Here is a 13,329-nt window from a genome sequence, read left to right as displayed (position 1 = left end):
CCCCAGAAGCAACTGAGCACAACAAAACGTAATTCACCACCATAAATTAAACTCTGTAATTTAATGGCTCACATCAGCCAGGTCAAATCTGGCTGCCAAATGAGTGGTGGTTGTTGTTGATGTTCTGTCGCTAAGTCGTGTCTGACTCTTTGTGACCCCATCTACACCAGGCTTCCCTGTCCTTCACTACCTCCAGGAGTTTGCTCAAACTCATGTCCATCGAGTCAGTGATGCCATCCAACATCTCATCCCCTATCTTCCCCTTCTCCTCCTGCCTTCAATCTTTCCCAGCATCAGCGTCTTTTCCAATGAGTCAGCTTTTTGTATCAGGTGGCCAACATATTGGAGCTTCAGCTTCAGTATGAGTCCTTCCAATGAAGATTCAGGGTTGATTTCCTTTAGGATAGACTGGTTTGATCTCCTTGCTGTCCAAGGGACTCTCAAGAGTCTTCTCCAGCACCACCATTCAAAAGCATCACTTCCTCAGTGTTTAGCCTTCTTTATGGTCCAACTCTAATATCCATACATGACTACTGGAAAAACCACAGCTTTGACTAGATGGACCAAAACTTCTGGTTTCAGGCTTTCTGGAATTCAGAATAGTGAATAAGGGATTCAGGACCTATACTATACAGTCCATGGAATTCTCCGGGCCAGAATACTAGAGTAGGTAGCCGTTCCCTTCTCTAGGAGATCTTCCCAACCCAGGGATTGAACCCAGGTCTCCAGCATTGCGGGCGGATTCTTTACCAGCTGTCTTTAATCTTCCTAGGGACACTATAGGGGAGAATCCGCTGCCATTCCTCCTTTCCAGAAGAGAAAGTGAAGCATAGGGAAGTTAAGAGTAATTTCCCCACGGTGACAGAGCAGTAAGTAGGGGAGCCAGCCGCCTAGCCTGAGGGTCTGTGCTCTCCACCCTAGGAAGTCCTGACCAAAGTACTGAATCGCAATTTAAAAGCTTCCTGAAAAAAAAAACACTCAAGCATATGTGAACGTCCCCAGTGGACCCTACTACGTGTGCGGTATTTGGGTTACCCCACCAGGAGGCGCCCTACCTGGAGGCTACCCAGACCCTGAGGGCATCCCACACCTGCCAGGGTCCTTGCTGGAGCCCAGAAGCCCAGGGTAGGTTTCCACCAGCAGGTGAGACTCCCCACCCTGCCCTGGTGCCCAGGTAATTACTCCCCACGTGACACATTCTGCACAGATCATTTTACCTACAGCAAACATGCTAAACACATCTCCTGTCTAGGAGAAATGGGTCACACGGTAATCCCATTTGACAGAGACCAGGGTTTCTGGGTCCAGAAGATCCCCTGGAGAAGGAAATGGCAACCCACTCCAGTGTTCTTGCCTGGAGAATCCCATGGACAGAGGAGCCTGGTGGGTTACAGTCCACGGTGTCAAAAAGAGTCGGACACGACTGAAGCAATTGAGCACAGAAAAATACAAGAGCTTCCAGCTGGACTCCCCGAGGGCAGGGACCCCATCTCTTCTAAAGATGTGTGAGCCCCACAACTCCCCAGGTAGAGCCCTGGTTGTCTCTGGCTTGTCTTCCTTGGCGACTTTTTTCAGCTGCAGGGAAAGACTGCTGTATAAGCCAAATCCTGATGCCCTATTACCAAATAATTACATGATAATTTCGTAGGCATTAAGACACTCCCACCGGCGCAAGCCATGGTGTCCAGCCCGAACAGAGGCCGCCCCGGACAGTGAGTGCTTGTTAAAGAGAACTCCAGCGTTGAGAAAGACCCCCAGCTGCAGTGCTGGCCCGTTCTTTCTGTGCTCTGATTTCTAATTAAAAATTAAAGCAGGCACCTTTCTTCAGAAATCCAATTAGAGAGAAGCATCAAACTGATGGGCCAAAGCAAGCACATGTGTGCAAATACACATGAGGACACGCGTGTGTACTCGCACACGCACGTGCAGGCACCCACCCTCCTTCCTGCCTCAGCAGCAAATCCCGATCCAGTCTTCCGTTCAGTCAGCACGGATGGTGGTAGCGGTGGTGGTTTAGTCTCCAAGTCATGTCCAACTCTTGTGACCCCATGGCTGTAGCTGCCTGGCTCCTCTGTCCATGGGATTCTCCAGGCATGAGGACTCACCAGTTTCTGGGCACAGCACGTGACCAAGAGGAAACAACCCCGAGCCCATGCCTTCAGGAGCTTATTCTTTAAAGGAGACTGAGGAAAGGGCACGAGACAAGGCAGACCACGGCGGACCATAAAAAGGGTGTCGTTAGACGGAAGTCAGGTCTGGCTGGCCGATCACAGGTGCCACCATGGGGCAGACCAGACCTCACGCTGGGTCTTAATTTATGGGGGAAAAATAAAAAGCCAAGGGGCAGGTAGACAGAACATTCTGGGCAGAGGAAATAAGGGCAAGAAAGACAGCTGGCACGAGAATGGAAGTTATTCCAACAGATGGATGGATAGTTAGAGAGATAGATAGAAAATAGGTAGATGTCAATATTACCTACTACATGCACTTTTATCTTATGTAAATTGAGCTATGCATTCAGCAAAAAGACAGAAATAGCCTGTGATTCCACGTTATCTGAGAGCAGGCAGGCACCCAGGAAGGGTCAATTTGAACGTAACTTTGCTCTTCCATCCATCAGCCTGTGTCCCATCACCCTCTCCTACCACGGGCACCTCAGTCAGAGTGCCCACAGGACTTTCGGTGTGTATACAAGCAGTGCACAGAGTGCTCGCGGCTGGGTTGTTGCTGCTTAAGTAGCTCAGTCATGTCTGACTCTTTCCTGACCCTATGGACTGTAGCCCACCAGGCTCCTCTGTCTGTGAGATTCTCCAGGCAAGAATATTGGAGTGGGTTACCATGCCCTCCTCCAGGGGATCTTCCCGACCCAGGGGTCCAACCTGTGTTTCCTGCTTGGCAGGCAGATTCTTTACCGCTGAGTCACCAGGGAAGCCCACCTGGGTGGGTAGCAGCCCAATTCATGTCTCCAACAAGCGTCAGTGGTCCTGCCGTGTGTATATGACTTCCTGCCAAAGTGCATACAGAGCACTGTTCCAGTTTACAAGTAAGGACAGCAAGGTCTGGAGAGCTGATGCCACTCTGCTGCAATCACAGAGGGGCAGAGCCTACGTCTGACCCCAGGCAGTGTGGCCCCAGAGTCCAACCTCGGGACCACTAGACAGAGAGCAACATGAATAAAGTGGTATTTCAACAGATTCATCAGTCAACAGCCCATGAGTGGGATGGGGCAAAGAGAAAGCAGAGAACAGACACCCAGGGGAGCCAATGAAACACCCCAGCCTGGAGGTGCTAAGGGGTAGACTCTAAGAATGAGGCCTCAGAACAGACTGATGGCAAAGAGAGGGGTATCTAGGGGTGGCAGGAGGTCTAGCATCTAAGTGAAGAGATTTTCTTCAATAAACTACAATCTGTGAGCTACTGGTGACGAAGTTTTCTTAGAAAGGAATCGCCCCAGTCCTTCCCCACCAGTCACCACCAGCCCTTCCCCACTTCTCTCTTGATGGGAGAAAACACTATCATCCCAAGAAATCCTGAGAATATCCTTCCCACCACCCACATGGACAGGATGGTGGATAGACAACTTAGAACTGCTCAAGGCAGAGGGGGAGGTGTACCTGTGGTGTGAGTATTCATCTTCCCCTGAAATGATGCCATGCACTTCCTCATGCCAACATTACAGGACTGTGGGAAGAGTGCTAGAAACAAGAGTCAACCTTTCCAGCGGATCTACTAACATGCTGTGTGACCCTGGAGACATCACTCAACCTCTCTGAGCCTCGGTTGCCTTTATCTACTGAGTCACACACACAATAAGCATGTACACATGTCCCATTATGTTCCAGGTGCTGGGTTGGGAGTAGAGAGAGGACAGTCTGTCCTACACGACTCATGGGGCCAAAGCCCGCCCTGGATACAATGCCAGGAGTTGCATGTCCCCACCCATGTGCTGGAATGACTGCCCTGGTCCTCTGTGATTAGGTGGGGGTGGGGAGGAGTCTTGGGAATTCTAGAAAGTTCAGCCACTCCCAGAATCCCCTATCTGCTGGGCCCATGCCCAGCATCAGGGGCAGCCTGCCGCCCCATCACTCCATGGCTCCATCAGCCGGGACCGGTCAGGTAGAAGCTGGGGAGCCTGGCTGCCACGGCCTCCGCCACCACGGCTGCCACCGCCCCGCCCCCTCCTGCCAGCTGCCTTTGCGCCTGCTGCCGCCGCTGCTCATTTCCAGGCAAATGTTCTAGTTAATTAAAACACACCCAAGTGCTCACACGCACATGAAGCCAAGCTACAAAATCTGCTCTACCCAACTGCAGCTTCTTTTCTCCAGCCTGGGATCCACACCAGCAAGGGAGGTTTCCCAAGCTGCTGTTATTGGCACCAAGGTTTCGCTTGTACAGTCCTACTGGGCACACAGGCTTATATACAAGGCATGTGCAGGCACACATGTGTCCATGCACACACACAGACTCATTCTTGCTCCTTACACGCATGTATGCAGGGTGTGACACACATATACCTATGTACATGTGTGTGCACATGCTCACACATACATGCACACACCCACAGGGCTCCCTCCTCCAGGAAGTCTTCTCCAGCTACACTGACCCTCCAACTCATAACATCAGCCACAATTAATACATGAACACTCAGAGCAGGAGGGGATGCATGAACTGATAGATGACTCAACTGATCCTCGATGCCTCCAGCAATCGGGAAGAGCACAGCTCTGGCCCTGAGCCCCATTTGGGTGCTCGCTGGATCAGTAGAATAGACTGAATTCCCCAGGGAAAGAGGATCCAGGAGGGTATAATCTCTTGCACTTTCACCTACACTGCGGAGCTCTGCCAGGCACTAACCAGGACCCACGGACATACGTATGAGTACACCTGTGACGTGTACGGCCCATGTCACCAGAAAACTCACCTTCCCAGATCTGGACATCCAAACCAACCAGGAGCTGGTGAGAGAGAGAGATCTGACCATCAAGGCCAGGAGATGGAAAGCAGCTCCCTTCAAAGGGACTGAGCTCCAAGAAAGGCAGCAGAGTGTCTGGTGGTCCATGAGACTTCCTAGCATTCTGGGCCTAACATGGGTCCACAGCCATCAGAAGGCAGGTGACTCTAGCTGATAAAACAGCCAGGATGAAACAGCTAGCTATCTGCCCCAGCATGCATTTCTAGCATACTCCAAGTCCACCAAGATCACCTTGCTGGTAGGAACCAGGAACAATCACATTCTTGATGAGGGTTTGACAGTCATGCAAGAATTCAGTCACCTAGAGCCCTGGATGAGGCCTGGCAAGGATTTCTGTTCAAGGAGAAGGGGGCAGCTGTGTTGGGTACCTCAAACTGCATCACATGGACAACAGGTCATCTAATTCATGCCATGGGACTGGCAAAGCTCTCTGCAGAGAATACAGACATAGCTTTTGAAAGGGTGTTTGGAAAAGAGTGAAGACAGTGGCCCAGCAGACATCTCAGTCACCCACTCAAATTATGGTCCCAGACCAACAGCTCAACATTGCCTGGGAGTTTATGAGCAGGGCAGCATTCCAGCCCCCATCTGGACCTGCTGAATCAGAACCTGCATTTTACAACATTCCATGAAATTAAAAGATGCTTGCTTCTTGAAAGAAAAGCTATGACAAACCTAGACAGCATATTGAAAAGCAGAGACATCACTTTACCAACAAAGGTTCATCTAGTCGAAGCTATAATTTCTCCAGTAGTCATGTGGGGACGTGAGAGTTGGACCATAAAGAAGGCTGTGCGTGTGTTCATAGTTGCTCAGTCGTGTCTGACTCTTTGAGACACCATGGATTGTAGTACACCAGGCTCCTCTGTCCTTGGGGCTTCTCCAGGCAAGAATACTGAAGTGGTTTGCCACGCCGTCCTCCAGGGGATCTTCCCAACCCAGGGATCGAACCCAGGTCTGCTTCATTGCAGGCTGAGCACCAAAGAATTGATGGTTTCGAACTGTGGTGCTGGAGAAGACTCTTGAGAGTCCCTTGGACTGCAAGGAGATCCAACCAGTCCATCCTAAAGGAAATCAACCCTGACTATTCATTGGAAGGACTGATGCTGAAGCTGAAGCTCCAGGACTTTGGCCACCTGATGTGAAGAGCCGACTCACTGGAAAAGACCCTGATGCTGGCAAACATTGAGGGCAGGAGGAGAAGGGATGAGATGGTTGGATGGAATCATCAACTCAATGGACATGAGTTTGAGCAAACTCCAGGAGATAGTGAGGTACACGGAAGCCTGATATGCTGCAGTCTATGAGGTCGTAAAGGGTTAGACATGACTGAGCACCTGAACAAAAACAACAGTTAGTAATTGTGATTATCTAAAAGCAAAATAAAAATATAGTTCTTTCTTTAAATTTATGTGTTCAAACAGCTATTAAGTTCTCAGGATATAAGTACTTGTTATTTGCACCTGACTCTTTGAACAAAGGGAACTATTAAGTAATTCTTTTGGCTTAGAGGTACCCTGAAAAAAAAACCACAGACGCTAAGGTATAATGATCCAAGAAAGCTGGGAACCTCTGAACTCTGTATAGGGTGTGGTCTGGGTGACAGGGACACAACAGGGAAGAAGGCAAAGTCCTGCCCTTTTAGGATTGACAGTCTGGTGGGAGAGATGGACAGTAAGGGGGCAGGTAATCAAATCATCCTGTAAGATGTTAGGCATCAGTAATGAACAAAAAAGTGAAGCAGAGTGAAGTAACATGCATGAGCCCTGCTTTCCGGCTCTGTCCTCTCCCTGTCATCATGTCCCCACGCCAGACACCTTTCCTCTCTCTCCTCTCATGCCTACACAGCTCGTCACCAAGTCCTGTCCATCCCGCATTCAGCCGGGTCTCAAATCTACCCACCAGCCTCCCCAGTTTGCTCCCATCGCTTGAGCCCAAGCCACTGTGGCTGGCTGGTTTTTCGGTTGTTGCTTGGTTGGTTTGGACCACCTCGCTGGCCCCTAACAGGATTCCCCATGTCTAGTCCAATCCAGATACAGATCTTTGCAGAGCACAGGTCCACTCACGTTGCTGTCCTGCTTAAAATCCCCTTGAGACCTTCCCACTGCTCCAAGCAACTCACAACTTCTCCAGCCTTGGAATCAGATTGGACCTGCCATCCTCATTTGTTTTCCCGTATTGCTTTTCACACAGAACCTGCTATTTATCCACAGCAACCACCAAAAGCCCAGCTTTGCAAAGATGTGAAGTCATCAACAGGAACACAGAGCAATCTAATGTTGAAATGGTGGACAACCTCAAGCTAATAGCTCATATCATGTGCAGTAGATGCTGAGTACTGCTGTGTTCCCCTTGAAAATTTAAAATATACCACAGAGCTCTGACAGATGAGCTCTGCCTTGGCCCACAAGTTGGGGAGATCAATTTACTGAATGAATGGATGGATGAATAAATGAACGAGGAGCATTAGGAGAATCTGAGACACGAAATTGAATCCTCACTCCATACGAATGTTCACAGATCCCTGTGAATACTGGTTGAAGGATGCCATCCCCAGCTGCTTCAGAGCCCACTGGGTCTCCCTCTGGGTCTCAAATCTGCCCAGTAATATTCAGGTAAAGAACCATCAGTATATAGGTCAGGAGCCATCAGTATATAGGTCAGAGCCTTCAGTATACGGGTCAGGAGCCGTCAATATGCAGGTCTGGAGCCATCTTCATTTGTAAAAGCACAAACTTTAAGCCAGACAAGTGCCAGTGTCTGTCAAGGCTAGTGGAGAGAAATAATTTTCTAAGAAATGTTCATGTCCCTCAGCTCCAAGGAACCCCAGAGTTGGGACAACAGGCCTATCCAGTAAGAAGACCAAAAGGCTTCCCAGATTTTGGAAGTCAGGGGTTCAGGCCTCAGGAGAGCAACACAGAAAAACCACATGGGGGACTCAGTACAAGCGGGAAGGGAAGCAAGCGATGAAGGTGGGTTTGGGGAAACGGCCAAAGCACAAAAGGCCTTCTTTGTCTTAAGCATCGGCAGCAGCTGCGCTGGTTTGGGGAAAATGAAACCCACCAGCATCCAGACTAAGCCGCTTCCAAGTTTGAGTGGGAAAAGAGACATGGTTCTCTTTCGGCACCTTCTTTCCCCCTGGGCAGCAAAGCTTTGGTTCCTGGATGCTTTTGAGGGTGGGGAGAGGAGAGAAAAACTCATGTGTGTATTAACACTGTCAAGATCACGTCAGCGACAGGCTTCATAAAGCAAACGGTGCAGATTTACAAACCTTGGCGTTGGAAGGACGGACGGACAGGGAGATTAAATGGCAGAGTGTGTGCAGCAAAGCGGAGGCTAATGAGACCTCAGACCAGATTGTTCCACCACAAATGTCAGGGACTTCAAAGTGACGGCTCCCGGCCCGTTGTGCAGTGAGAGAAGCCCACGGGCACGCCCAGCCCCGCGGCCTCTGCCACCACCCGCAAGCCTGCTCGGCGCTCCTGGAGGCTGTGAGGGTTGTGAGCTGGGCTTCCAGCCCACACACTGTCTCATCTTCCAATATCGGAATTCTTTCCAGGACTTCCCTGGTGGTCCAGTGGTTAAGACTCCGCACTCCCAATGCAGGGGACCCAGGTTCGCTCCCTGGTCAGGGAACTAAATCCCACTCACAGCAACTAAAGGGTTCACATGTCCAGCTAAAGACTCTACATGCCACAACTAAGACCCCAGGGCAGTCAAATAAACAAACATTAAAAGAAAGAATTCTCCTACCCTGCACCCCCTCGGCACACTCCACCTCTGCTCATGGCTGACTCCTCCCTTCCTCCCCAGCCCCCTCTATCCCCCTCCTGTTTCTCAAGGTAGGGACCCCTTGTCCCCCATCTCCACTTCCTCTTCCCTGTCTGCTTGCTCTCATCCTATCCTCTCTTCCTCACCCTCAGAGGGTCTGTCCCGCCTCCCCTGCCTGCTTCCCCCTCATTCCCTCCTCCTGAGCCTCTTTCTCTCCATCCCCCCTTTCCATCCCAGTCCTCAGGCCCCTCTCTCCACCAGGGAGAAAGGAGCCAGGGAACGGGCGGAGCTGCTGGGGCTTGCAGGAGCTCACGGGGCTGGCCGAGCACATCCCACCCCACCTGCTCAGGGGAAGAAGGGTGAACCCATGCACAGAAGGCCCAGCCATGGGGAAGAGCCCTTGGGCTGCCAGAGCCTCCCAGGCCATACGTACCAAGCCAGGGTCTGGAGCAATCGCAAGGCCTGAGGACCGCCCCCCTCCCCTCCCTCTGGAGAACTGCCCCGGCCTGGGGTCCCAGGAGGGGCCTCGCATCTGGCCAGAACAGAACCTCTGACAGATGGGATGTCGCCGAGCACGGCAGGAGGGCCTGAGAGATGGGAGGAGAAAGCCAAGCTTGTGGAGGAGCTGAGCTGCCCAAAACCGCAGGGGTCGGTCTTGGAAACCGGGAACCCGAGGGAGGGTGGCAAGGTTCAAATCTTAACTCCATCACCTCCTCCTGGCTGTGTGATCTTGGGCAAATGAGAACTTCTCTGGGCCTTAGTTTCCTCATCTGGAAAATGGGCATGAGGTCCCAATACCCACCTCACAGGGCTGTGGCGATGATGAAAGGGGATGTGGCCTGTTGTAAACACTGATGATTACAGCTGAGCCCCGTGTTGGTGCCTCTGAGAAGGACTTCAGCACAGTGGCCATCTAGGAAATGAATCCCCCCAGAACCCCCACCCAACTCTGAGCTCCCCCTCTCACCCAGGAAAGGGAGGGTCATAGCTGAGAAGCATCGTACCCAACAGTTTGTCCACCTGCTTCTGACACTCCAGGCTACAGAGCTTTAGTCCCAGAGGACCAGAGAATCGCCCTGGCCATCCATCTGTATTCTTCTCCAATTATAACCCTGTGGATGGGAGCAGAGGCGTGCCTGGCGCCTGCCACTCACTTTGCCCTCTGACCTCTCACTCAACAGTACCTACTGAGCTCTCTCGTGTGCCACCCCTGGGCAGTGAGTGCTGGCCGCGGCCGAGAAGGCCCCCCATGGAGCTGACCATGTCATTCGGGACACAAGACAATATAAGAAAATTACACCAAGTGTAAAACCTATTTCACTTATTTCACACTTATTTTAAAGATGGGATGAGAGCCACAAGGAAGAACTTCGCATAAGTAGAATATTCTTATACTTAATACTCATTCTTCACATGAGGACATTCCTTCTTTGTAGCCGCAAATTTTGACATGTCAGTGGTGTGTGAAATGGACCTCACCTTTAGACAGGTGAACTGATACCCAAGGGATGAAGGGCCATGTTCACTCACAGCCACTCAGTGGCAACCCAGGGCTAGAACTCAGTTCTCCTGACCCCACATTCAGAATTCTTTCCTCTCTGCCCAGGCACAAAGACAAGGGTCTGCGGAGGGAGACCAGACCAGGGTCCACGAAGAAGAGAGGCCTCCTGGGAAATTCCAGTGTGCCAGGCATGACGTCAGCACTTTCTCCACACCTCGGGCTGGGCCCTCACATGGTCCTTAGGAGCAGATGCTATACGGACCACAGACTCTGGAGGCTGGTCAGGCCGTGAACTCGCTGCTCAAAGAAGCAGAATGTGTTAGAGTCCCTCTGGTTCTAATCCTGCAAACCCACGTGTGCATGAATAAGGACCCAGAGAACGGATGTAAACAGGGAGATAGAGTGTTTTGGAAAAAATATCCTTGTTACCCAAATTCTACTAACTGCTGTCTCTGCCTCATCTATTGAGTTCTCAGGTTGTCAAACTACAGTAACAGGGCCAGACCTATCAGGGATATTTAGATTCTCCAATCACCATGGGGAAGATCAAGGGAACATTTCTAAACTATTATGAGGAAGTTCATGCCATTAATTAGCCCACAGGTTGGATGGTGAGAGAACAGGGCAGAAATGAAAAGACCCCAGGCTGTGAGAAAAACTATCTGACATAGTGGTGCATATGCCTCCCCATCACCAGCTCAGACCTGGCCACGGCTCTCTTGGAAAGCCTGCTTTCAGGATGAGAATGAAAAAAGGGGGAGCTGAGTCCTCCAAAGTGCTGGTCAGGAGGTGAATGGTCCCGTGACATTAGGGTCCTCGACCCGCAGGAGCAAATCTAGGGGAGCCGCTGCGGATTGACAGCAGAAATCCAGCTCATGAGGACTATGGAGCCCCCTTGGGAGCTCTGTCTTCCCAGAATTCCAGCTATACGAAAGTCCTTCCCAACCCGAGCCTCCTCAAGGCCCCTCCACACAGGCTAGGCAGGAAGCACTCCCACCCCCACCCAGCTGCAAGCGGGAGCTACCGAGGACTGGGGTCATAAATGAGCGGGCCCTGTCATGTAGGGGAGTCTGAGGGCTGGCCGCCAGGCTGTGCACACACCAGGCAAAGCAGATCTGCGTGCAGCCTGGACGGCAGGAGGAAACAGACAGCCCTCCCGCATCATCCGAAAAGGCAGAGGCACACACGCCATTCCCACAGCTGCTGGCTGTCCCAGTCTCAGAGGCCCGGCCAGGCGGGCCAAGAGGATTTGCAAGGGAACCACACTGGACAGGCCACCTCCATCTGGGCAGGACGCAAGCCCCAGGGCTGGCAGGGGGCCTCCGGAAGGCAGCAAAGAGGGAGCCCAGGGCAAGATCTTCAAGGGCCAGGCAGCACCCAACCCCAACATGTGTTAACTGCTTTGGAGTCTCACAGAACATGTCCCCTCACCACAGGCGACGTGTGTGACAGGACTGGGTCGGCCTAGCTGGGGATGGCTCAGGGGACGCCCTGTCCTCTCGCAGGGGGGGGTTTTGGGGTCGAGCGGCCGACAGGCTGGGGCTCCTCGCACTCGAGCCCCACTGTCCCCACCAGCTTTGCCCAGGCCCCTGTCCCGCCCAGTGCTATCAAAACGGGGGAAGGATCTGGTCTTCCTCCAGGCCTCCCCACTCTCTGCTCACCCTGGTGCCCAAGCCAGAAACCATGGATCACCCTGGACCCCACACTCCCTGGCTGCCATTGCTTAATCCATTTCCTGGTCCTGTCAATTTCACCGTCTAGGACATCCCCTTCTCTCCACTCCCACCACCTGCACCATCACCTCGGCTTCCCCAACCGGCCCACACCCACCCGCCTCAGAGCAATTCAGAGAGCGAAGCTGACGATGCCGAGACCCCCGGCCCTAGCTCCACCTTGGCCCACGAGGCCCCATAGGGCCTGATCCCCACAGTCCACTCCCGTGCTCACCACGCTCCCAAGACCGCCTGATGACAGTCCACCAACTCGCCAAACATCCCCTCCCTCCAGGACTTTGAACCTTCTCTCTGGGCTATATCTCCTGTTATTCCTATTCCTCACTCCACCCTCATTTTCAACATCGATTATTGGGAAAAGCTTTTGCTTCTCTCTCATGCCTCCCACTCTTCCTTCTGGATGTATATGGGCCCCTAATGATATATGTAGTCACGTGGGGACTTGTCAATTGTCCTGCTCCCCACAAAGGACACCCACCACTTGGCACAGAGCCTAGCACACAGGAGGCACCCAGTGAATACCTTGCGAAGCATTCAGTGTGTGAAAACCCTGCTACTGGAGCCTGGAGTAGACGGGCAGGAAGGCCAGCCTCGGACCCTCCCAGGAATGAACCGTCAGCACCAGCCAAAGTATGAGGCGGTTCTCATAGGAACCTGTCCCACTGCTGGCAGGGTGGGCCCACACCCTCATGAACGCTAAGCACCCAGTGGGGTGACACTTGGCCTCAGATACCATGTGCAGAACTCTCCCAGCCCCAAAGAACTCATCGCCAGGAAGGCCCCTACATCCTCCTGGAAGCTGGGTGCTCTCGGGCCACTCTCCTTCCCAGTCTGCCCTGGACCCTCCAGCCTGACCTGCTGGCCCCCACCTTGCTCTGGCAGCCTGGGGACCAGCCACCCTCTCACTCCTTCCAAGCACAGGCCTTCCCCAGCTCCCAGCCTTTGCCAGCACTGTCCTCCGATCAAGAAAGCCTTCTTCCTCTCATCTCTTCTGAGAGACTTCCCATCAAGACCTGACTTTCTGGCTTCTCGTGGAAATCTGGAAGCATGGGCCACACCAGATTCAGCCTCCAGCAAGGCAACCAGCGACAGGAACTGGGGAGCAGCCGTTCCCCTCCACAGGCACACGATCTCCATCACCCAGCCCCACCCGGCCTCCTCACCTGCCCGACCCCCAGCATCATCATCTGAGCTTGCGGTTCCGGCACCAGCCACACACATCCCCCTCGCAGGCCTGGATCACAGGCTTCTTATCACCAAGGCCTCGTCTTCTCATCTCTGTCCATGCCACAGGGCCCTTGCTGGGAACCCTCCGAGTGTGCTCAGGAGATGAGCAGGAAAGGATGTGCAAA

General features: G+C 52.5%; 1 protein-coding gene and 1 non-coding gene across 2 annotated transcripts in view; one reads left to right on the top strand and one right to left on the bottom strand.

Annotated features, from left to right (window-relative positions):
* The window catches only part of ZNF423 (zinc finger protein 423), a 288,075-nt gene that overhangs the window by 179,134 nt on the left and 95,612 nt on the right, over nt 1–13,329 (bottom strand). The window lies entirely within an intron of this gene.
* TRNAG-CCC lies at nt 8,536–8,608 on the top strand. Its single transcript has one exon. It is a non-coding gene; the product is annotated as a tRNA-Gly (tRNA).

The sequence above is a fragment of the Bos indicus x Bos taurus genome, chromosome 18 (genome assembly GCF_003369695.1).
Source record: "Bos indicus x Bos taurus breed Angus x Brahman F1 hybrid chromosome 18, Bos_hybrid_MaternalHap_v2.0, whole genome shotgun sequence".
Taxonomy (NCBI): Eukaryota; Metazoa; Chordata; class Mammalia; order Artiodactyla; family Bovidae; genus Bos; species Bos indicus x Bos taurus.
This window is presented reverse-complemented; position numbering and strand designations above follow the sequence as displayed.